At 39.4% G+C, this 25242-nt stretch overlaps 1 long non-coding RNA gene across 1 annotated transcript in view; it reads left to right on the forward strand.

The window, feature by feature from the left end:
* LOC141989306 (uncharacterized) overlaps nt 1-25242 on the forward strand; it is a 76320-nt gene that overhangs the window by 50250 nt on the left and 828 nt on the right. The window lies entirely within an intron of this gene.

Raw genomic sequence — 25242 nt, forward strand, 5'->3', positions numbered from 1 at the left:
TGATGCCCAGCTCTAACTGAATTTCTGAGGAATCAGACACCTCACTCCCCTATGCGCCTTTCAAAATTGCAGTTTATGCAGCACCTTGCACCCACAGATCTCAAAGCACTCTAGAAGTTTTAGTTAATTGCACACTTGTGAGACAGACAAGTATTGTGGCACCCATTTTATGGATAAACTTAGGTATCATAAGATTATGGACAAAGTATTTAAAATACTTTGAAATCAAATAGCTGTTTGGCCACCCATTTAGGCATTCAAGTAAGAGATGGCTAGGTGTTTCCAAAGCTGGGATATTGGCGCACCCAAGTTGTGAACCCTATGGAGACAACACCCACGGTTGGCAGGTTTGGGAAGTTTTCTCAGGGAACAGAATGCCCAAACAACATTTTCACAAGGATCCACAGGTATACAAGGTCTCCTCTGAGGGCTCAGAAGTTAGCTGGGACAGAGGCATGACTAAGCTAAAGAGTGCAGTTGTGCTGAGGCAGGAGCCCCTCATTGGTCCATATGCAACCCATGCAGCCCTAAACAATATGCAAAACAGGCACAAAGAGACCCATGCTCACAATTACAAAGGGCAGCAGTTCAGTCCACTTAAGGAAAGGCCATGTGCCACCAATTCTGCTCTTAAATTCAAAGAAAATTGCCCATAAGTGAAAAAGGTCAAAAATGTATGGTTATGGTGTAAAGACTTAGGCAGCTTGTAAACAGAACACTCACGGGGAATGTCAAGACATGGGAGGCCTTCGATTTGCTAATTTCCGTGCCACCAGTGACTGAGCACAGGATAAACTCTGTCCAGCATCCACTTGTCACATGGGTATACTTTGCATTCTCCCTCCTGCCACCACCATCTTGGCTCTGGAGACAGATGTCCATCTCCAGTGTAATGTCTTAATAGTTTTCATTGCTTTTGCTTTGAACGCCTCTCCTCTTTGAGCTTTAATTGAGTTGTGACTGTACTTGCTGGATTAAAGAGGAGGCTAGAGTTTAACTTCTTAGGGTACTGACATGGTTCAGACAAGGAGGTAGAGGTGTATCTTTAGAGGTGGGTCCTTGGTTGGCTTTCTGCCACACCTTAATCCTCATGGCAGCCAACAGCCAATTTGGTCCCCTGTGAAAGGCAAAGAAGCCCAGAACTACTTGCCTTGGCTGGAATAGCCCTTCTATCCCCCCAGTTCCCCACAGTGACGACCCGCCAGCCTAGGCTCATCAGAAGCTGCATACTCTGTCCCACCCCTGACATGCCACTATACCAGAAGGGCCAGGAGCAGCTGGCGTGGAGCTGGTTATACTGACTCTATACAACTTGGATATTCCTCTATACAGGGGGAATTATCCACTAGCTCTTTCATCCTTTTTTGTGCCACCAGAATGCAAAGGGGAAAAGGGGTTCAGGATCTAAGCTAATAAGTGCAGGTTGAGTGTAGCTGTTCATTTAAGACTTCAATTGAAAATTCACTTTAAAACTTTAGTCAATCTGTTCCTTGCAGATCACTAATATGAATCCCTATTTCATTTATTTAATCCCATTTCTATGAATATAATATATATCCCTCTAGATACAACATCCATACTCACAAATTTTGGTAGGAATTTTGGTTGTTTGCAAAATTAGCCTAAGGGAACATGATATATAAACAAAATATCAGGTTGTTTGTGTGTGTACCAAAATGTATACGCAGATATATCTGTGTGGTTTTTTTCTCTTCATTAAGATAATACAATTATTTGTCTGTAGCCCTCTCTCCACTGCCCACTCCTCTCTGTCAGCTTGCGGCACAATATGAGCACTACTAGAACAATTTTAACTAACTCAAAAGCGTATCCCTAGGCTGTTAGTTGACTTTCCTTGCTCCCATTCTGAATTTAGGAGTCTGATCTTGTAGTCACTGAGCTTCATAATAATTGGAGGGAATAAATTTACTGTATTGTGTGATTCTGTATAGTGTGACTTAAAGTTTGACTAGTGAAATATTGCTGCAGTGGAAACTGTGTATCAATTGACCGATGGTGACTACAATGTGGCCCTTGGGCCAAATGAAATGCACCTTGTTATATAATGTGGCCTTTTAGCTAGCCCGTGTTTAATATTGTGGTACATCTGCTGGATGAAGATAGAGCATTGGATACTGGGGTATTAATTAATAATAATTATTATATGTAGTTTTTGAGGGCTGTACCTCCACATTAAAAATGAGGACATTGACAGGTTGCTCCATTTTATGCAAACTAAGTGCAACCTTCACTTCTGGAAATTTGAAAAAAAAAATGGTGAGCTGTAATAATAGATATTGGACAAGATACATCATTTTCCAGCTGATTTGGTATGATCTTACACCAGTAATGTACTGTATTGTAATGATATACCTACCTGCTTTGGAATTAGGTTTTGGTTTAGGATCTGTTCATCAGATAGGTCAGAAGATTAACAAATGGCTAGAGAACACATTTCTCCACTCATTTGGAATAAAGGAGAGAAATTCAACCATCCCTTGGAACTGGTTCTTTTTCTCTGTTCCATCTGGGCAATGACTTCCCTAAGAGATGGTTGTTGCTATTCTCTACACCTTTTTTGAAGGACACTTATTCTGATTTATTAGGCAAATTAAGTTGCCATATGCAAGTGCAGAAGTTAATTCTTATTTTTAAGATAATCATTTCTGCAGGCCAGAGCAGCAGCAACCTGTTCTCTTAATGAAGGTGAAGAAGATTGGGCCAATCAGCCAGTCCGGTGTTTGGGACTTGAAACCTTGAATAATCAATGCACATCTATGATCACTTGGCTCTCTACATTTCAATTTGTTAGGTTTTCATTTGTCATTCTTTCCACTTGTGAATTGACAAGCTGGTTGAACTAGAGTGCAAGTGTACACTGAAGCTGGGTTTTAGATAAGCAGCCTGCATAATTTAGCAAATGCCGTCATTTTGGCAGGAAGTCTTTTTCCGCAACCATAAAGCCAACTCACTGACAACAGTCTCTTGCCTATTGTGGCAACCTATTGCCACAAGAGATTGTTAAATAACAGGGATGTACACAAACTAAAAACACAGATCTGAACACCCTCAAACATATGAGTGTGTGAGTGGGAATGAGGGAGCTGGGTCAGAAGCTGAACCAAAGGCCTGGATGCAAACACTGTCCCAGCTTTGGGAAATGGAAAATCAAGATCTGAACACTGTGGGCTGGGTTCCTCTCTACTGAACAGGCCTTTTATTCCAACTTTCCAGTGAGCTTTCTCCATAGGAAAGTGAAAGGGGGAAAATAGCTAGAGTTTTATAATATCTAAACCTTTTCTTCATGAATCCTGTGTTGTTGTAGGTGCATGTGACATGTTTTTGGAAACAGCAGGGTGTAAGATGAGTTTCCAGACTCCAGCAGAGCGGCTTTTGAGGAGCACAATTCCAACAAGGAGCCTTTCTATATTAACTGGCTAGAAGGATCATTCAAGACCTCTGCACAGTTTGCATCTGTGGGTGACCAGCTGAGAGATTAATAAAGTAATCTGAAATAGAAAATTAAAAACCATGGGGATAACATTGTGTGGGTCTCATAGGTAACTTTCCTACATAAAGAAAGACCTTGGCATGATCTTCTTGAAGATGCTGATTTCTAGGCAGCAGCTCAGGTTTTCCCTTAGTGCCAAACTCTGTCCACCTATGAGTTTTCCATTTCTCCCTCCTTGTGAAACTGATACAAGTAGTGCTATTGCTACGAGGAGGATGTAAGCATTGCTGACTTGCTGTTCCAAATTGCTCTAGTTACAAATTATGAGTATGATAATAACAACACTTTGTTCTGATTTCCAGAGGTGGAAAAATCTGATTATCTCATTTGGGGGTTAGCCATCCTTAGCTGCACTGTCCAATACCAGCATGGCTTCTTTCTCTTCCCCTACACCAATATTGCTAGCACTGTCATGCACGTATTGTTTGTACCAGTTTCTGCTACACTAATGCTTCCTGTGCACACTGAAAAAATACCATAGTATCTCTCAGATTAAACGGTTTCTTGATTTGTGGAATTCTTATTATGTAACAAAGGGAGTTACTGTTTGAGCAGCTCTTTGTATATACGATATAAAGTGACAAATATATGCTCAGTATTATTTATTATTTTTACTGTCCTTCAGATAGAAGAGAATCAGAGTCCACATTTAACAGCCAGAAATGTCCTTTCCTATACTGGGGAGCAAGGGTATGAGGAGTTCCTATAATCCTCTGCATAGGCTTACTGCATCAACAGAACCTGCTCAGTGAGGCAGGAGAGCAGCTGACATTGGGTTGATACTTTCCTTCCTACACAGGAGGATGGGGAGTGGAAAAGCAGGGGTGGGGAAGAGGCAGAACCTTGGTTCTGTCCACCTTCCCCCAATGCTACCACAACTGACTTGAGGCAAAGCTGTGCTTGAGGGAGTGCTGCCACAGCTTATTTCCTACATGGAGTAACGTGGGAACAGGAGTGAGTTATGACCCTCAGACTCATAATTTGGTCCTTGTTTTACTCCTGGAACAGCACAGCTGATCTCTACCCCTTACTTGAGCTTGGCTGCATTGCAATCATTGCAGTCATTGCAATCGCTATTATTTTGGGTTGGATTAGCACTAATCGAACCCAAAATAAACCCGCAATGACATTTCAGAGATTTTTCTCTTAAAATAGATAATTTCATAAGCAATGGTATGTGAAATCATGTCAGAGAGAGTTTATATTGTATTATCAGGTCTTTGGGGCATGGACTATCCTTTACTATATGTTTTTAAAATGGCACCCTGACCTGGTTGAGCCTTCTAGCCACTACAACAGTATGAACAAGCTTAGTGTATTTTGTGCTTTAGCCTGAGACAATGGTGTCCAAATAACTAGATTTACTAACTATATGCAACATGCAAAGCCTATCTATGTATGTACACACTGATGCTCTAGCAGGGTTCTAATGACTTCTGAAACATAGATGACAGTGAGGGCCACTAGCTGGCTCACATACTATAGAAATGGATCCTACCTAATTCCTAATCACTCTAGTAATGAATAATTTTAGTAATGGTATATTATCCCAAATATCAATGTAAGCATGTTTTTATTTGTTTCAGATACTAAAATCAAATTTATCAAGACATTCTAAACTGAAACATTTTGGAAAGATTTTAAAAGAGATTATAGCACTGAATATTTCCTAGTCTTATTAACTAAAATACCATAAGTGACACAGGTAATAGCAACATGTCTAAATATGTTTCTTATCAGATTACTTCAAGCAGGGCCCAGATCAAAACTTTGGATGTCAAAACCCCAAATTTTGAAGTGCTTGGAATTTGGACTCTAATTTTGCAACCTGGGTCTAGCTCTCATGTTAAATAATCACATTTTTGAACCAGATCACATCATTCCAGAGCACCTTTGCAGACCCAGCTGCTTTAAAATGAAAGCATTAGATGGCCAGTAGTGTTTATAGAGCTCGCTGTTTTCCAGCAAAATTTAAAATGATTACATTTATGTGAAATATGAGTGAAAGAAATTATTGTCACCTTGCCACCTTTGGGACAGATGGGCTTTCAGCTTGAAGGGGCCGTTTATTTTGGCATTGTGAGTATCACGACCTTTTCTTCTCACCAGAATGAAGTGCTGTAGCACAATCTCCTTGAGAACATGACATTACAGAAAGGATAATTTGTCTAGTCCCAAAGGGGACTTTTCAAACACTATTAAAAAAATCTGCTGGAGGGATAAGGAGGCATGATGAGGCAGGAAGGCAAATGAAGCTCAGCCCACACACTACAGCATGTTTGATTTAGAAAGTGAAATTTCACCTTCCCTGTTAGGAGTCCCGCTCCCATGAAAATTATGTGATCTTTTACTTCCCCTGATAGAATGCAAGGGGATTCAGTTTCTTCACAATAAAACAACAGTTTCCTTTTGGGGATCACGAATTATAGTAGTTATGTATCATTTATACTGGAGTCCAAAGATTCCAATCAGGATCAGGGCTCATTGAGCTGGGTGCAGTACAAACACAGAGGAAGACACTGGACTCTTCCCAAAGAGCTTATCTAACCCGATCATTTTGTGAAGCTAAAAGAATAAGTACAATTACAGGTGTAATTAATGTGGGCCACATGCTGTTCTACATGGTTTCTTTTCTGTGTAGGGGCTAGATCTCAAACAATGGGACATTGGGACACTCATAAGAAGCAAGAGTATCCGTATGGCTGCTGGAGCTAATACTTGCATGGCTCCCCCATCTAGTCAATCCTCATTGTCAGGTACACTAAATAAATTCTGAGCTATATCGGCCGCACAAAGAGTGAGCCAGCAGTAGTGGCAGGCAGGTTTATACTCACAAGTGTGCCCAGCTCCTGAGCATTCCATACACAATAACTGCTTCGTAGTTCTTCATGCCTGGGTCCACTTCCAAAAGCAGACAGCCTAGATTAGTGGTTCTCAAACCTTTGTATTGGTGACCCCTTTCATGCAACAAAGCTATGAGTGCAACTCCCCCTTATAAATTAAAAACACTTTTTTTATGTTTAACACAATTATAAATGCTGGAGCCAAAGTGGAGTTTGGAGGTGGAGGCTGACAACTCGCGACCCCCCATGTAATAACCTTGCGACCCCCTGAGGGATCACGACCTCCAGTTTGAGAACCCCGGTCTAGACTGAGGAGAGGGGCTTTGGCAGTGGCCAGATGGCAGCAGGGGGACATACAGTTGAGCCACTGTTCTCACCTTTGCAGATCTGAGGTGTTATTGCAGAACCAAATCTATGTTCAATGGATGCCCAGATCAAACAAAACAAAACCACTCCTCAGGGCTTTCAATGAATTTACAGCTGCGGGATTTTCCCCCAACCAAATGCATGGAAACCAGCAAAGTCTCTGGACATATTTCTTTCATGTAGCTGAAATGTTTGCAAACTCAAAGCAAGCAATATAAAACAATCTCTCTTAGCTGGGATATAGCTCAACATTACTTGACTCTGCTCCTCTGAGGGGCACCAGTGAGGCAAGGTTGTGACGGGGTCCTTGGACCGTCTGCAGGCAAAACTGAATAATACAATCAGCTCCTCATAGCCACTCCTAGTACACAACTTGCCATCCTCTACATCACTTGATGGAAGCTAGCTTGTAAAGTGCTTCAAGATCCTAATGACCTTTGCTACAGAAGTAGCAAGTCACAACACTTCAACTGTGGCTGCGGCATGATAGGATCTAAAAAAGTTCTGGAGAGATAACATTATAGACAGTGCAGAGCAGCCTTCTCCTAAAAATTATTTAGGCAAAGAATGTTCTGTTTTTCTTGCTCTTCAACTCCCACTACATTAGGGCTCACTTATTCTGGCACTATCAAGTCACAGTAACTATTGACCTTCATCTAATGACTAGAAACAGGTAATCAAAGAGTGAATTGTTTTATCTTTTGACCTCCACCAGCAGCCACACATCCTCCTTTTCTAGGCTTTCAGCTTTTCCATAAAGTGTTTGGGCAGGTCGGGCTTCTTTCGTTCTCTTCATGACCAGCCTCAAGGCCAGTTGCAGGAATTATAGAGAAGCTAAAGCTTTATCTTTTTTGCAGATGGGGGCTAAAGAAAAGCAGAATGACTATTGTTATTTCACACAATTAACAAAGGCAGCTGCGGAAAACAACACACAGTCTAACGTTAAATCAGATTTTTACCGCACAATTCTGGCGTGTGAGTGTACCTGAGCTGATAGGAGCCCCACATTCTCCAGAGATAGGCTCAAACTGTGACTGTTTCTTCCTCCCCAAGAGAACAGGAGGAGGCGGAGTACCTGGCTGTTGGGGTCTCAGATGCTGCCTACTAGTTGGACAAGTCGTGGCAGAGCACCGATTAGCACTTCCACCTCCTGTTTGCTGCTGTCAGCAGTGGTAAGAGAAGAAGACTGAGAAATAGCCAGTTAGTTATTCAGATAGCACAACTACGCCCTGAAAATCACTGCCTTAGAAACTATGGCTGATATTTATATTATTTGGCGTATTTATTATTGCATTCCCTAATCCCTAGTTGACAGCACATCAGATTCACAGCTGTGAGTCAGATTTTGAAATTAACTACTGGAGTTATTAGTGCTAGATAATATTATGGTGAATAACAACATTTGTATTAAGTATTTGAACCTACTAAAATAAGGTTAAAACAGTTCAGAGCGTACATCAATTACCATTAGAACTCCTATGTACAGCAGTTTTCCCCTCTATACAATTCACTATTTTCCAGGGACCTGATTCAGTTCTCACTGAAATCTATTCCATTCACTTCAGTGGGATTTGGATCTGGTACTAGGTGCAATAGATTGGTAATGGTTCTGTGGTGGTAGTGGTGCCTTCCTTGGGAACCTCAGATATTGATCTCTGCCAGAGACTAGATACCTGACCAGATGGACCAATGGTCAGTTTATCTAACGTATCTATTGAAGCATTCACACTATCTTGCTGTTTGGGGCATGGACCATGAGTTTCTGGGTGTTTGTAGGTTTCAGAGTAGGAGCCGTATTAGTCTGTATCTGCAAAAAGAACAGGAGTACTTGTGACACCTTACAGACTAACAAATTTATTAGAGCATAAGCTTTCGTGGGCTACAGCCCACTTCATCGGATACATAGAATGTATCTATCTATCTATCTATCTTCTTACTATATGTTCCATTCTATGCATCCAATGAAGTGAGCTGTCGCCCTCAAAAGCTGATGCTCAAATAAATTTGTTAGTCTCTAAGGTGCCACAAGTACTCCTGTTCTTTTTGGGTGTTTGTAGTGTGTCTAGTTCAGCAAGGCCACTATCCCAACTGGGATTTCGTCTACTGTTGCAATACAAACAAACAGTGATGAGTTCTGGGCCCCAACACTGTGAGATGAATGCATTATGAGCACCCTCAGTATCCACCAAAGACAACATAAATGGAGGGCATTCTGCACCTTCCAGACGGCACTCAGTACTTAACAGGATCAGACCCCAAGATTTTGTATAGCCTGACTGCAAACAGCATATTTCTTGTGGCAATGCCTGGGGTAAGTTCTACCCAAGAGAATAGCAAAGGACAACACCATTATAGCTTGAGGTATATTTCAGGATATTCCTGTAAACTCCCTCCAAAGATTTCCAGAAAGGCTCACAATTCAGGTGCTATATTTTAGCTAAAATCCAGCCTTCTAAAGGGTGGGAGAGGATAAGGATAATTGAAAAAAAGATCAGCCAGCCATAAAGTTAAATAAAATGTTGCTGCAAAGAACATAAGGCAGAAAGGTTGAAATTTAGAAACCATCATTCCCATTATTGAGGTGAAGAATAAATGTTTTATCCAGCAGAGACTGAAAGAAACATTTCTCAAATAGGCAGTTTGTCATAATGCTAAATAAAACGAGCTCAACTAGGAGTTTACCTGGTTTTTGGTTTTTGTTTTAAGGAAAGTGTTTTCAGTAGTTTCTAAGAGCTTTTATTTCCTAACCTATTTTTTCTCTATTTACCTATGTGAGCTCCCAAGTGTTCATTGCAGAATTTGCAAGTGGTATTTCTCATTTTCCTCTTTCTAAAATGAAGACAGCTATCTGAGAAACCTGATCTTCCAACTGTTAAAGAGCAAAGAACTCTCCATCTGCTTAGATGGCTCTGTTGGGCTGGTGCAGTCTCCATTTAGTTTGTCCTCCCAAAGTCAGGAGCGTGATTATTCCATAATTCTCTCACCTGATTAATTCTTAACTATGAACATAATTACACTCTCCAGAAGGTAAATCACTCTTATAAATCAGTTGCTGCTGACAGTTCACTCTTCTGCACTCTAGCACACTGCAGCAAAGTCAATCTGGGATTATAGAAAAGGGAGATGTTTATTAAAGCATACAGCATTTACAGAAGGGCTATTCATTAAGGAATGATAGGGTAACACAATATTTCAAGCAAAACAAAAGAACAAAGGCAGAGGAAGGGACTTATAAATCCTTCACTTACAACAGACATTTTTCCTATGATTAGACTTAATAAAAAAGTGAAAGACTTGCAGCCTAGTCTCAGTAAATCTGCAGTGAACTCCATGCCCTACTCGCTAGGTGTGAAGAACAGACCACTCAACACTTCTGAGTAATACTTTGCTGTAATCTTGCTAGGTTCATTTTTCCAAGGTGATCTGGTTGGTGTCTGTTGGGGTGGCTTTGAAGAAAAAGCCTATCAAAAATATTCTAATATGAGAAATCTCTCTCTCTCTCTCTCTCTCTCTCTCTCTCTGTCACACACACACACACACACACACACACACACAGGTGTGAGTAAATGTAAAGATCTATGTGCCTGGGATCGTATGGACCTTCTGAAATAAAGCATCATACAAGCTCAAGATCAGGCTAGGGAATCTATCACAGTGAAGGAGATCAGGGAGGAATTTAGCTCTGAACTATGATGAAAGAGAACATTTTAAATGTAAGGCATCAGACAAGATGAGAAGCGGTCACTGCCTCATTTCACATTCTAGGGTCATGAATTAAGAGTTTTTGTGCCTTAATTCACCCATCTCAAAAGAGCAATTGCCATGGCAGAACAGATTAATGGTCCATATATCCAATGTGCTGTCTCTGGCACAGATCGATACCAGATGCTTCAGAGGAAGGTAAACAAAACCCAGAATGTAGCTGCATAATTGTGCAATACTATTTTGGGGGTATGAGAGGGTTTCTTCCTGACTCCAGCTATAAATTAATTTATGCCCTGAAGCATGAGGATTGATAACCCTTTTAACTGAGATCCTTAACTGCAGACAATAACTGCAGGTGCTGTTCCTTTTCACATACAGTAAGGGTATATTTTTGATGATTTTTTTTTTGCAAAATATTCTGCCTTTTTTTTTCAAACACCTCTAGTTCAGAGTTGAGGTTTTGGTTTAAAAAACCAATGGATTTACCTTATCAGGCCTCCTGGAAAATCCTGGGGAAAGAAACTGGAGTTTCAAGAATAATAGGCTAATGTGTTTAACCATCTGACACTGTGACATCTCATTCCACGTGTCTAAGTCTCCGGATCTGAGTGTATGGTTGGCAAGCTATCACCACTCTCTGCAGCAACATCTCCTTGAAAGCCTACCATCATTATCTTACACACTAGTCCCATTACACATTCAACAGCTCCTTGCCCTAGGGTTTAATGTGGGATGGTGAGAAGCCCAAGGTAGCACAACTTCTGAGGGAGACAACCTGCAATAAGGGATTTAAGTTTCTGAGGCATCTAATGGAGGACACTACACAGATGTTCCAGTCTTTCTGAGATGACCTGAGATCCCAATGATTTGCAGGTTTGGAGGACAATGACCTGTGTCCAACCAATAGAGGAATAGCCCTTGATAGGGTTGTTGTACAGACACTGCACACACTGAAACTCATAGAGATTTCTGGACCTTCCACAGGAGACATGAACTGATCCAAGTGTCCAGTCCTTCCTGACTATGCTTAAATATTTGTTTCCACAATGTCCAGTATCAGTGAGTTCCAAATGTTGGTTATATATTGTGTAGAATGTATTCAGTACCAGCTATTTAAAATATTTTCTATTTTACTTTCTCTGAGTGCCCACATTTTACTTTTATTATAGAGATGCCAGAAAAGAATGTCTGATAAGCCTCTCTGTACCATTCATTATTTTATATACTGTACCTCTTATCATATTTCAATTTCCACTTATCCTTAGGAAACTAAATAATAGACTTTCACATCCCTCCTGATATGGAAGAGCATGGCTAACACCAATGCCTCTAACTATTTTTGTTGCCTTTCCCTGGGCCCTTTGTACTTCCACAGTATCCTTAGTGAAATGAAAAATTACCATGAGATAATGCAACCTCTGACAAGTATATTTCTAAATAATTGGGCCAAATTCATCCCTGAACTCAAAGTATGCCATACTGAGGATGAATATAAGGCACAAATAATAAATGTGATGGTCAAGTACCACAGTCTCAGAATGAGGATGATGTTTATAAGTATTTGAAAAGTAAATGTAGTATAAAAGGTGAGAACTCGATATATCAGTACAGTTCTATAATTAAAGGAGAGAAATTTCAAAGGAATAAATTTCCTTTAAAATTCCATATTCAGAGATTAAATTTTTCAGGTCTTATTTTCCACTCTCTTACACCAATTTTACAGTTATATAATTCTATTCAAGTCATTGGCAGTACACAGAAGCTGAACTGGTCGAACAGAGTGCAGAAGCAGCTGCTCCATAAGTATGTGTATAGTTTCCATTGATCTTAATGAGTTTCCATATGGACCTGACACCTCCTTGCTGCCAAATGCTTCTATAACATTATTTTTATGCTGTGTGCTTTAGTCATGTATATTTATTTATATGCTTGGAGACTTCTTCATGTATATTTTTAAGATCACCTTCTATTGAGCACAGATGCTCTCTGTTCTTTAGAATGGCTCAAGTTAAAGCATTAGTAAGGTTGGTCAATAAGATGCCCATATAAACCAACTTCTGTCAACACAGCAATCTTCTAAAAGTGAGACACACAAATTTACTAATTTTCTAAGCTTCAATCTCTTTGCATGTCCAAGGGCAGTGATAGTTGATTGTTTAGAGGATCCTGCAGTCCCATGTACATGATGATGATCATGATGATGGTCATGATGATTTAGAGCTTGTCAAGAATTTTAATTCAAAACTTTTTTTGATGAGAAATGTCCTTTTTCAAATAATTTTTAACAGAAAATTGTCATTATTTTGAACTTTTCCAATTTTTCAATGAAAAAAATTAAAACCCAAAATGTTTTCAGTTGTCCCCCTTTCTCTGATTTATTTCTTTTTTTCACCTTCTCCTCCCTCTTTTTCCCTCTTTCCACTGAAGGGAGGGTGGGGAGGTAATACAGTAGCACAGAGAGATGCCAGAGATCATATACCAAATATACTTCTGACACAGCCAGTAATTTAGGATTCCAAATGCAAACTCTTGAAATTAACAAATGCCTGAAACTTGCCTAACTTTATCCACTCATATGGGACTCTTCCATCTGCTCTCCTATTAGGAAGGACATGTATCTAGTGGGACTTAGGAGTCAGAACCACATCTGTGGGAAATTCAGCACTTTTGATATGCAAGGTTTCATATCCATAGATATTTGGTTTAGATTAACATGGACCCAGAATTAAGTATTATCTAAACCCCCCTCTCACTTAATTTCTCATGGAAATGCAAAATTAAAAAAACAAAAACAAAAAAACAGAGCCAAACTTTTCCAAAGTTTGAAGTTGTTTGGATCCAGGGTTTTGTTTCTTCACCTTATACGTAGAGGGACACTCCCATGAAATTCAGATCTGGATCCAAACTTTCTCAAAATATTGGGGTGTCCAAGTCCAGGGTTCGATTCAGACCCATCTCTAATTAAAACATACATGGAGGTGAGCAAATCCCTCAGGCTGTGTATACTACTGCGGACTACAGCAACTTCAATCATATTTTAAAAACCATACCTGACTTATTTTAAGGTCCTGTGGTACCATATGTGCACCACTTTCTTGACAGATGGATATTGATATTTGTTCTCATCTGCATGAACATTAGCTGAAGCATATGCAAAACTCTTAATGACATTAAAGCTTTGCCAATTAAGAGCATGTTCAAGCATCTGATATAATACTTGATAGCATGTTTCACAAGTTCCATTTTGAATTTTACATAATAGTTTTTACTATATTGTTTGCTGAGCTAGTGTGACTAAAACAGAACTATAACAAGGGACATTGTTTAAAAATCTTTTATCATTTTATCACCTGGAAAAGTTAATGACTAAAAAAAATCAGTAAAGCCACTGAAAAGTGAAGGGAAAATAAAAGGAAAAATTAGACATTAAATTGAAGTATATATGTATATATTCAAGAGGAAAGATAAAGCTGCATATTTGCATTTTACCACTTCGCTCCTCAAGCTAAATGACTTGCTGCCAAGTTTTATTCTCAGACTTCACAAAGAAAGAGTGCCTCTCTGAGAACATATGGGAATGTGTATAACATTATATCTCAGATATGAATCTGGGGATGATGCTGTGTAATTTCAGGAAAGACTCTGAGGGGAAGATTCAAACTAACAGGCTCAGGTGCATCTTCAGAATCAGAAGCTGGAATGAAGTATTAATTTACACAATAAATTATAGGTAAAGCCTATTAATATAGCAGGCCATTATCAGGGCTGGGAACTGAACCCAGCTCTCTGGAGTCCCAGTCTAGTGCACTAGCCATTATACAACACTTCCTGAGTGACCTTGGGTAAGTTACTTCCCCTTTCTGTGCCTCAGTTTACCCATCTGTAAAATGGAATCATGATACTGTCCTCCTTTGAAAGGCGTTTTGAGATCTACTGCTGAAAAGCACTATATAAGAGCTAGATATTCTTATTTCAAATAAATGGCCTTTTGGGGGGATAGCTAAGGCTGTTACTAGATCAGATATTGAGAGAGATAGGGTATGTCTAAACTGGAATCACAGGGTAAGATTGCAACTCAGATAGACATACCCAAGCTAGATGCTGGAGGCTAGGGAGATAAGGCTATGATGTAGGAGGGGCAGCAAGTCATCTCCAGAGGAGGAAGGATTGGGATAGTCAGCAATGCCCTAGTGATGCTAAAGGAGAGGTTGAATAGAAGGCTCAGGGTAAAGGGAATGGGATATCCTTTGGGAAACAGGTGTGTCATAAATAGAAAGGGAAGGGTAAACCCCTTTAAAATCCCTCCTGGCCAGAGGAAATCTCCTCTCACCTGTAAAGGGTTAAGAAGCTAAAGGTAACCTCGCTGGCACCTGACCAAAATGACCAATGAGGAGACAAGATACTTTCAAAAGCTGGGAGGAGGGAGAGAAACAAAGGGTTTGTGTGTCTGTCTACATTTTGTCTTTGCCGGGGATAGACCAGGAATGAAGCCTTAGAACTTTTAGTAAGTAAGCTAGCTAGGTATGTGTTAGATTATGATTTCTTTAAATGGCTGAGAAAAGAATTGTGCTGAATAGAATAACTATTTCTGTCTGTGTATCTTTTTTGTAACTTAAGGTTTTTGCCTAGAGGGGTTCTCTATGTTTTGAATCTAATTACCCTGTAAGGTATTTACCATCCTGATTTGACAGGGGGGATTTCTTATTTCTAATTCTATTTTTATTAAAAGTCTTCTTGTAAGAAAACTGAATGCTTTTTCATTGTTCTCAGATCCAGGGGTTTGGGTCTGTGGTCACCTATGCAAATTGGTGAGGCTTTTTATCCAACATTTCCCAGGAAAGGGAGGGTGCAAGTGTTGGGAGGATTGTTCATTGTTCTTAAGATCCAAGGGTCTGGGTCTGTAGTCACCTAGGCAAATTGGTGAGGCTTTTTACCAAACCTTGTCCAGGAAGTAGGGTGCAAGGTTTTTGGGAAGTATTTTGGGGGGAAAGACGTGTCCAAACAGCTCTTCCCCAGTAACCAGTATTTGTTTGGTGGTGGTAGCGGCCAATCCAAGGACAAAAGGGTGGAATATTTTGTACCTTGGGGAAGTTTTGACCTAAGCTGGTAAAGATAAGCTTAGGAGGTTTTTCATGCAGGTCCCCACATCTGTACCCTAGAGTTCAGAGTGGGGGAGGAACCTTGACAAGGTGTATAGGACCTGTAAAGTGAAGGGAACTTCTAGGAGGGAGTTTGAATTGCTGAAACTTCTCCCTTTCAAAGGGAGGTAGGAGTTGGGAAGGGAGAGAGTTGTTACTTTGGTACTTCATCACAGGTTTTCATCCAATACCCAAATGGAAGCCAAAACCTTTATTCTGAACATTTTTAGAATCTAAATAAAATTTTGTTCCATTCAGATTCAAGTTGTGGCCAAATAGTGAAATGGGAGAAATTGTGATCTTTGTAACTGACAATCTGTGAATTCCTATTAGTAGAGTTTAATTCACTGTATTCCATAAATGTGTATTTATTTTAACAATCAGTGGCCTACTAGATTCCCAGTCTGTCTCTGGGAATCCTATACATATACCCATATCAAGATTCACTGTTTCTCTGAGCATGCTCACAGTTTAATATGTTTATGTAGGCCCCATTGCCCACAATACCGAGAGGAATGCCAAACTTCCTGCCCTGCCTTAGTCCAGGGGTGAATGCCAAAAAAACCATGTGGGGAAATGTTAGTCTTCTAAATCCGAATAAGGTTCTCTGGTAGCTGGAGTTCCATGCAGCTGTATCACATTATTTTGCAAAATACGAGACACAGGGCCAACGTCACTCCATAGCCAAGTAGTGGCAGTTCTTTGGGCCATTATCATTAGCATATCAGCCAGACACAACATTAAATTGTGGTTACACTGCACCAACAAAATTTGATTCCTTTAGTGAAAACATAATTGTGATTACCGAACAGAAATGACGTTTAGAAGATCAATATGGATGACTGGATAAAACTTTAAATAATATATTTTAAAACTATTCTTCTTACATTTCAAGTTTGATCAGGGAATATTTAATAAAAACCAGAAGCATGAGTAACCAATTTTGTCCCTGGTTACTCCATGTATTTAAAGGGCAGCAGTTGTGAATCTGAGTATTTTTTTTAATGTCATGCTATTTCCAAAACTAAATTCCTTGATTATTATTATTATTGATTTCCACAACCACTATTTTTAATTTAAATGCAAATCTGTTCAGCTTTAGCCCTTTGTATTTAGAGCCACATCTCTTTATAGCTATCCTCTGCGCTCTCAGAAAACTGTTTGCCCAGAGAAAATGAATCAATACCAATTTACACTGTAGTATTGTGCTGGCACACACCCTTAATACATGGAGTATGCCCTTTGACTCACACCTTGCTACAATAAAAAGGTTTTCAGAATGGATAAAAATGAGACTGGATAATGTTGGGACCTGGCCACAATAATTTGTGTCTAATTGTGATGGCCAAAAAGTAACAATAAAGCAAAACCAAAAAATATAATTCTTTTTTTTTCAACAATCAGAAATGCACTGACAAGCATAAGAAGAAATGTGGAGCGTTATCTTTTTCATATTTATAATAATTAATTTAAATAATAGAAATGAGTTAGCCAAGTGTATTTATTTATATTATAAGAATGAGTAAGCATGAGTTGTGCTTATTCAAACTGGCTGACGTTAAGATTTATTTGCAAATGAAATTCTGAAAGTTGCATCCATTCAGCAATATGTTTTCAATCTCCCCTTTAGCAAGGCACCTGAAATTGACTTTTGTTTTCCTTTCTGATCCCATCAACTGCCTACCCACATCGCCGTGATTACCCAGCTTGCATCATGTGGACTAGTGTTCTGGAATTTGTCATATCTTGTGGGTTCTTTTCCATAACTGGTACACAAGGTAGAACAAAAAGTGGAATGTTAGAAGTCACCACAACACAGAATAATTATTAGACCAAACATTGAAATCATGTTCCAGATTAGAGACAATTACTATATATGAAATACAAATCTTAAAAGACAATTCACCTTCTGATGAATTTGAGTGGTGTGATAACTGTCCTTAGCACCCAACCCAGCAATCTTTACAGAGCCAGAACTCCCACCTGAACTTCACAGGTGTGTTAACTGCATAAAAAAGTATGCTGTACTGGACCCTTAATTATGTTGAGTTGCCTGCACAGATTACATTTCTGTGATTTTAAACACTGGTTTACTTGTGGATTTTTTATACCATCTCAATATTACACCTTCAAGAATGAAACTGAAGATATCAGTACATTCCTTGCTGTGGTCTGATCTGGAATATATTATTTCTATCATAATGTTTACTGGAATTCCAATGTTTTGATGAAAGTCTTGGTAGGAAACATGATAACAATTTTCTTGCTTTACTGGAACTTTTGTTGAAAAATGACACCGTATTGCCCTACATCTGGAACATGTTTGCCATGGCAAAAGCATTATTCAAGCACACAATTAAAACTGGGTATTTCATTTGTTAGCTAACATGCTTATTGTGTTTTGGAGGAAAAAGAAGCCAAATATGTCTGCCATATGCTGAACTTAGTACACTTGATGATCTCAATAAGCTATCTCTGATCATTATGTGCTATATGAAATCCCACCGTGACAAGTTTTTGATTTGTGAGCAATTTCACAAAAATGACAGAAACCACTGAGGAGTGCATTTTTGAACTGTCCACATCTAAACTAAAGCATTGTGGACTGAACAATGCCAAACCCAGTTATCGTTGTTGTGATAATAAGCATGAGTACGAAAGGAGAAGGTAATAATGACTAAAATACAATGGAATGAGTGAATCATTAACCCATGAACCTTTGTTATTGCAGTGATAACCTGATGTCTCCAGTTTAGCAGAAACCTGATCCAACTCCCACTGGATTCAGTGGAAAATGGATCGGGACCCAAATAAAGAAACACCTTTTTTTGGTCCTGCTTTACTGGTTACAGCCAGCACAAATTACTGGGACTAATTTCTTATCTCACTTCCACTAGTTTTACTCCAGAATAATTCTGATAACTTCTATAAATTTCCTTTGAATAATCATGCACATTATTGTTTGGTATCATCAGTTAAATATACAATTATAGCCATATATCCTTCTGAGATTCTTGGATGGTACATACTTGCACAATTTTCTCCATACATACTTCCACCCAGTGAATTCAAATATTTCACTCAAGATTTGAAATGGAGACCACTCAAATTTGCTTCTTTTTGCATCTTTTTTTATTCTATGGGCTCGATTCTTTAGTCTACCATGTTCACTTTGCCAGCTGCCCATCCCCCACCCTTGGTGTGAGAAGTTAGATGGGACTTGGTGGAGCTGAGCTCCACTATACTTGATTCTCCACAAGCATAAGTTCTGTTCCAGCAGTGGAGACTAGAGTAGGCCCACTGCTACTTAAACTTCTATTGTGCCTGGGCAGCCAAGAATCAAAAGGATGGAATTAGCTTGCTATGGCCGTCGCCTTCAGTATAGCTTGGACATAGTGGAGAATCAGGGCCAAAAACTCTGCCCAAAGCTGAAAGAAATGACTGTTTCAAAATAGCAATAATTTGTTTCTCCTGGATTTTGTTCTGACTACAGGCCAACCAGTTTGTCATAAGACATAATGGGCCTAATTCTGTGCCCACACTAAGGAAAAATTCCCATTGAAAGAGCTTTTTCCTCAATAATTCAGCTTTTTGCAAAAGAGATTTCAAGCACTTCTGCAGTTTCATTTGCTTCTGCAAATGTAACTTGAGCAAACTGAAACATATTTAGATTTTCCTGTACTCATCTGTGACAGACACTAGACTTTTTGATCTAAATATGTTATCGGTTGAGGCAGAGGTGTCAAGATTATCCAAGTATGGTGATGTATGTGATTCAATCTTTTAAAGAGACCAGAAGAATATAGCAGAAATGAACTGACCAAGAAATATACTCTGTAGAGGTTAACAGTGCCAGAACTGAGAACATAGGCATTACCATGCTGGAACAGACCAAATGCTCCATCAGCTCTGTATCTTATCTCTGGCCACTACCAGTGGCAAGTGCCAGAAGAAAACCCTAGGGGGGGAATTATGGAATAACCTACCCATACAGAAAGTGTATTTTTAATACTCTTCAGTTAGTGATTGACTTAAGTACAACTATCAGTATTTTTATCCTTCCTACAAAAATATTTGCTTGTAGCTGTTATTAAACATGTTTCTTTAACAAACAGAAACTCGGTTGTTAAAGGAGCCTTTATTTCAGATTTAGTTCTCATCTTCACTATGTCCAGCACTGAGCACCTTGTCAGTGTTCCATAAATATAAATGATTGCTTGGTAATGATGTTTGGAAACATTATATAGCATGCGATAGAAGAGAGGGGACAACAAGACATGTGGTACTATAGATACCACAGTGATGAGTGCAGTGTGAGAACCTGAATAGAATAGAATAGAATAGAATAGAATAGAATAGAAGAGAATAGCTCCAATGCTCAATGAAGCCAAAGACTTTGACTTCAGTGGGCACTGAATCACACCTACAGACACACCAAATCAGGCCCAGAAACAAAGATGACATTTGAAATCTAATATAGGGGAGTTTAACAGTTAATACATTTAAAAATATTGTTGTGTCTCAAGTTGTGTTCGTGTTTTGGTGACGTTCTCCTGTCCAAGGCAGGGTTCAGTAAGAGAAAACTCCCATCTTATCCCTAACTTGCTCCCACTTTCCTATCTCTAGTAGATCATAAGTAAAAGGGCCAAAATCCATTCCCATTAAAATGTACTTTTCGTTATGTTCATTGTTACTTTCAGCTAATTCTCATGATAAAATGAGAATTATACAGTCATAGAAATGTAGGGATAGAAGGGACCTCAAGAAGTCACCAAGTCCCTGAACTTAGGCATGACCAAGTAAAACCTTCCTAGATTATCCCTCACAGGTGTTTGTCCAACCTGTTCTTAAAAACCTCCAATGATGGAGATTCCACAACCTCCCTTGGAAATCTGTTCCAGCGCTTAACTGCCCTTATAGTACGAAAGTTTTTTCTAATATCTAACCTACATTTCCCTTGCTGCAAATTAAGCCCATTACTTCTTCTCCTACCTCCAATGGACATGGAGAACAATTTATAAAAATCCTCTTTACAACTGCTGTTAACATATTTGACTGTTATGAGGTCCCCCTCAGTCTTCTTTTCTCAAGAAGAAAAGGAGTACTTGTGGCACCTTAGAGACTAACCAATTTATTTGAGCATGAGCTTTCGTGAGCTACAGCTCACTTCATCGGATGTGCGTGTGGTTTTTGGAGAGCCCCTCCAAAAACCACACGCACATCCGATGAAGTGAGCTGTAGCTCACGAAAGCTCATGCTCAAATAAATTGGTTAGTCTCTAAGGTGCCACAAGTACTCCTTTTCTTTTTGCGAATACAGACTAACACGGCTGTTACTCTGAAACTTTTCTCAAGACTAAGCATGCCTAGTTGCTTTTAATCTTTCATCACAAGTCAGTTTTTCTAAACCTTTTATCCTTTTTGTTGCTTTCCTCTGGACAGTCTCCAATTTGTCCACATCTTTCCTAAAGTGTGCCACCCTAAATTTCACACAATACTCCAGGTGAGGCCTCACCACTGTCAAATAGAACAGGTTAATTACCTCCTAGGCCTTACACATAACACTCCTGTTCATACACCCCAGAATGATATTAGACTTTTTTGTAACTGCATCACATTGTTGACTCATATTCAGTTTGTGATCTACTATAAACCCCTTTATCCTTTTCAGTAAAATTAGCACCTCTCTAGTTATTGCTCATGTTGTAGGTGTGCATTTGATTTGTTCTTCCCAAGTGAAGTACTTTCCAGTTGTCTCTATTGAATTTCATCTTGTTGATTTCAGATCAATTCTCCAATTTGTCATGATAATTTTGAATTCTAATCCTGTCTTCCAAAGTGCTTGCAACCCTCCCCAGCTTGATATCATCTGCAAATTTTATAAGCAGACTATCTACTCCCTTATCCAAGTCATTAATGATAAAATTGAGTAGTACTGGACACAAGACTGATTCCTGTGGGATCCCACTAGAAATGTCCTTCCAGTTTGACAATGAACCACTGATAGCTACTCTCAGTCTGACATGTCAACCAGTTATGTATCAATCTTATGGTATTTTCATCTAGACCACATTTCTCTAGTTTGCTTATGAAAATGTCAGTTGGGACTATTAAAATCAAGGTATATCATGTCTACTGCTTCCTCCCTATCTACTAGTCCAGTAACCCATCAAAGAAGGAAATTAGGTTGGTTTGGCATTATTTGTTCTTGGTAAATCCTTGTTGGTTATTCCTTATAACCCCATTATTCTCTGTCTTACAATTTGTTTAATAATCTGTTACAGTGTCTTTACAGGTATCAAAATGTGGTTGACTGGTCTATAATTCCCTGGGTCCAATTTGCTCCCCCTTTTAAAGAGAGGTACTATGTTTGCCCTTCTCCAGTCCTCTGGGATTTCATCCATCCTCCATGAGTCCTTGAAAATAATTGCCAACAGTTCTTAGATTGCTTCAGCTAGTTCCTCAAGTACACTATGATGAATTTCATGATGCCTTCCTAACTTGAATACGTCTAACTTATCTACATATGCTTTAACCTAGTCTTTCCCTATTTTGGCTTCCACTCTTTATCCCTTGTTTTTAATATTAATTGTGTGGAGTACCTGGTCACCATTAACCTTTTAAGTGAAGAGTAAAGCAAAATAGGCATTAAACACTTCCGCCTTCTTGATATCATCAATTATCAGCTCTCCTTTCCCACTAAGTAGAGAACCTACACTTTCCATCATCTTTCTCTTGCTCCTCTTTTTATTACCTCTTATGTCCCTTGCCTTGGCCTTTCTGATGTTCTTCCTACATGCTAGTGCTATTCTTATGTACTCCTCCTTAGCAATTTGTTCATGTCTTCACTTTATGGAGGATTCCTTTTTGATTTTAAGGCCATTAAAGAGCTCCTGATGGAGACATATTGGCTTCTTCCCAGTCTTCCTGTCTTTTGTTTACATCAGGATAGTTTGCAATTATGCCTTTAATCTTGTCTTCTTGAGAAACTGCCAGCTCTCCTGAACCCCCTTTTCATGAGATTTTCTTCCCATGAGACCTTACGTACCAGTTCTCAGAGTTTATTAAAGTCCTCTTTGTTGAAGTCCATTGTCCATATTCTGTTCCTCACATGCCTTCCTTTCCTTAGAAAATGCAGGTTTAAAAGTAGTAAATTTCCCCAGAACACACAGTAACCCAGATAGATTCTGTTCTGAGAAACTTTACAGCCTTGATTAAAAAAATAATGATCCTAATACAATAAAATACATACAGCATTTTACAATTGCAGCACTAGAAATGAAGGAAGGAGGAAAAGGGCTCTTAGAAAGAAAGATATAAAACAAAAGGTAATGATATGGAAAGCAGAGAAGAGGTCCCAGAAGCCATTTGAGGTGTAGATGGCAGAAAGGCTTTACATTTTGAATCAAGAGACACATAGATTTTTCACTATCTATTCCAGAGGCAGAGTAGGGATATAACCCTTTGTTTTAAGGCTAGACCTGAAACAAAGGGCTATAAAATGTCAATATCCAGCCTTAAATCTGAAGTAGTGACAGTGAGAACTCGGCAGAGATATAATGTAGCTACCTTTTATTTACCACACAGAGGAGACCTTAGACACTGCTAAATTGGATCAGGGGTTAGGAAGAAAAATTGAAAAGGTAAAAAGATCAGCAAGCTGGAGAATGGAATAGAACAAAAAACATATAAAAATGGAGGAACTAATAAAACAAAAAGTTCCTCTGTTTCTTCCTGCATTAGAAACCTTACAGTAGCTGGGACAAGGTTTCTAGTTTTCATTTATAAAAGATAACATTTTACACCTCTGGAAAATAAACCAAATATTTTTTTAAATAGAATGTCCAATGTGAGAAGAGTGGCCACAAAAGACCTATGCCAGAGTAGATAGGAATATAAGTTATGTTCTTGTCCCTGCAGCAATAATCTTATGGGAACTGGAGGACATTAACAATGTGAAATAGCATATTATAGTTTTAGGGAAAAAATCCGTGAAAGGGAAGGAGAACTTGATGAAAGTCAGTAGAGGCAAAGTAGCTGCTGATTTACCTCAATATGCCTTTGGTGGTCAGGACAGACTGCATGCTGTTGTGGATATCTCTTTCAATTTACTACATTTATCAGTTAAAGATAGTGCCTTATTAAATGATGTGCAAGGAAGTAATGAACTCATTTAGAAACTATCCCTAAACTTGTAAATACATTCAGTATACAAAAACTTTGGAAATACAGCCGGGGTAATATCCATTGGGTTGTATCCACGGGGCTGGGTCTCTTTCCATGAATCTCATAGTCTCTGCAAGTCTCTGCACAAATTTCTAAACAACAATGCTCTCTTGATGGACCAGAACTGTCTTGTATTCAACTCTGGGAAAACAGAAGTCCTGTTACTGCATGAGCAGTTATCGGTAGGAGAGGATTCTTTTGCTTTAGATGACCCCACTTATTGAGGGGATTCATTGGTTTCCTTTCCTCTTTGTAATCTCTTCTAAAAACTCACTTTTGTTGTGTTGCCTGCAAAATGCAAACTAATTGATAATCACTACAAATATCCAAACCCCTCATTTAAAGAAGCTACCAAGATCCAAACATGTCTTACTGAATAACAGCATGATCTTATTATCCTAATACTATTGTTTCCCTCTTTGACACTTGTGTCATGGCTGAATTGAGATTTTAAGCACTTTGGGCAGGAATTGTGTCTTTAGTCTTTTTCTGTGAAGCATTTTGGACACACTTTGGCACTTAACCACCCATGTGACCTTGGGCAAGTCACTTCACTTCTCTTGGGCTCTCTTTCCCCTCTCACCTTTCATCTGTGTTGTCTATTTCCACCGTACGCTCTTCATTATGTGTTTGTCTCTCACTAGATATTTGTACAGTGTATAGCACAATGTGGCCCAATCTTTGATGGGACCAGTGAGCTCTACTATAACACAAATAAATAATAATAATGGGTAGGGAAATGTCAGTTGTGAAATGTGATAGGGTATCATGCCCCTATAAGTGACAGAGGCCTGGAGCTAGCCAGTCCCCATCCAATTAGCCTTGACTGCCAAACGTGGGATGGAGACTGCAGATAAATAGCAGAACTAGTCGGGTATGGAGGATCTCCTATAAAGCTGCAGAGAAGGAGGAATGCTCAGGAAACTGTAGACAGACTGCAGATAGTGAGGAAAGCTCCTACAGGGAAAACCGTGGGATGAAGAGAGTTAAAGGCTCCTGCAGGGAGCTAAGGCAGGAAGGACCCTGAGGCACCACATGAGGGTGGGGCTGTGCCCGGCTTATGGCTGGGGGAAGAGTTTTGTGTTTATTTTTGAACTGTAAGTCAATAAATCAGACCCTAAGGAGATCTGTTGTCACTGGGCTCATGAAACCCTGTATGGAATTTATTTAGGAAACCCTTTGAAGGGGGAAAACTGAGGCAGACCACCTGCAGAAGGGACATGAGGGGGCACTCAGGGGGTGGCCAGCCCAGTGACAATCAGTTTCCCCAGGTTTCTCTCTCAAAAGCAGCATGCAGCTGTGTGGCCACAGACTTTGATGATCATAGCTTGCTCTTAGCATGATTCCCAGCAGCGTCTCTCTGTCATCTTCATTTAGTTCTGAATGCAGCAGCATGTTTGCTCTTGCATCTGAGCAGTCATGACAACATTACTTGGCCATGTGCTTTTCACACT

This window comes from Natator depressus, chromosome 6 (assembly GCF_965152275.1).
Source record: "Natator depressus isolate rNatDep1 chromosome 6, rNatDep2.hap1, whole genome shotgun sequence".
Classification (NCBI taxonomy): Eukaryota; Metazoa; Chordata; order Testudines; family Cheloniidae; genus Natator; species Natator depressus.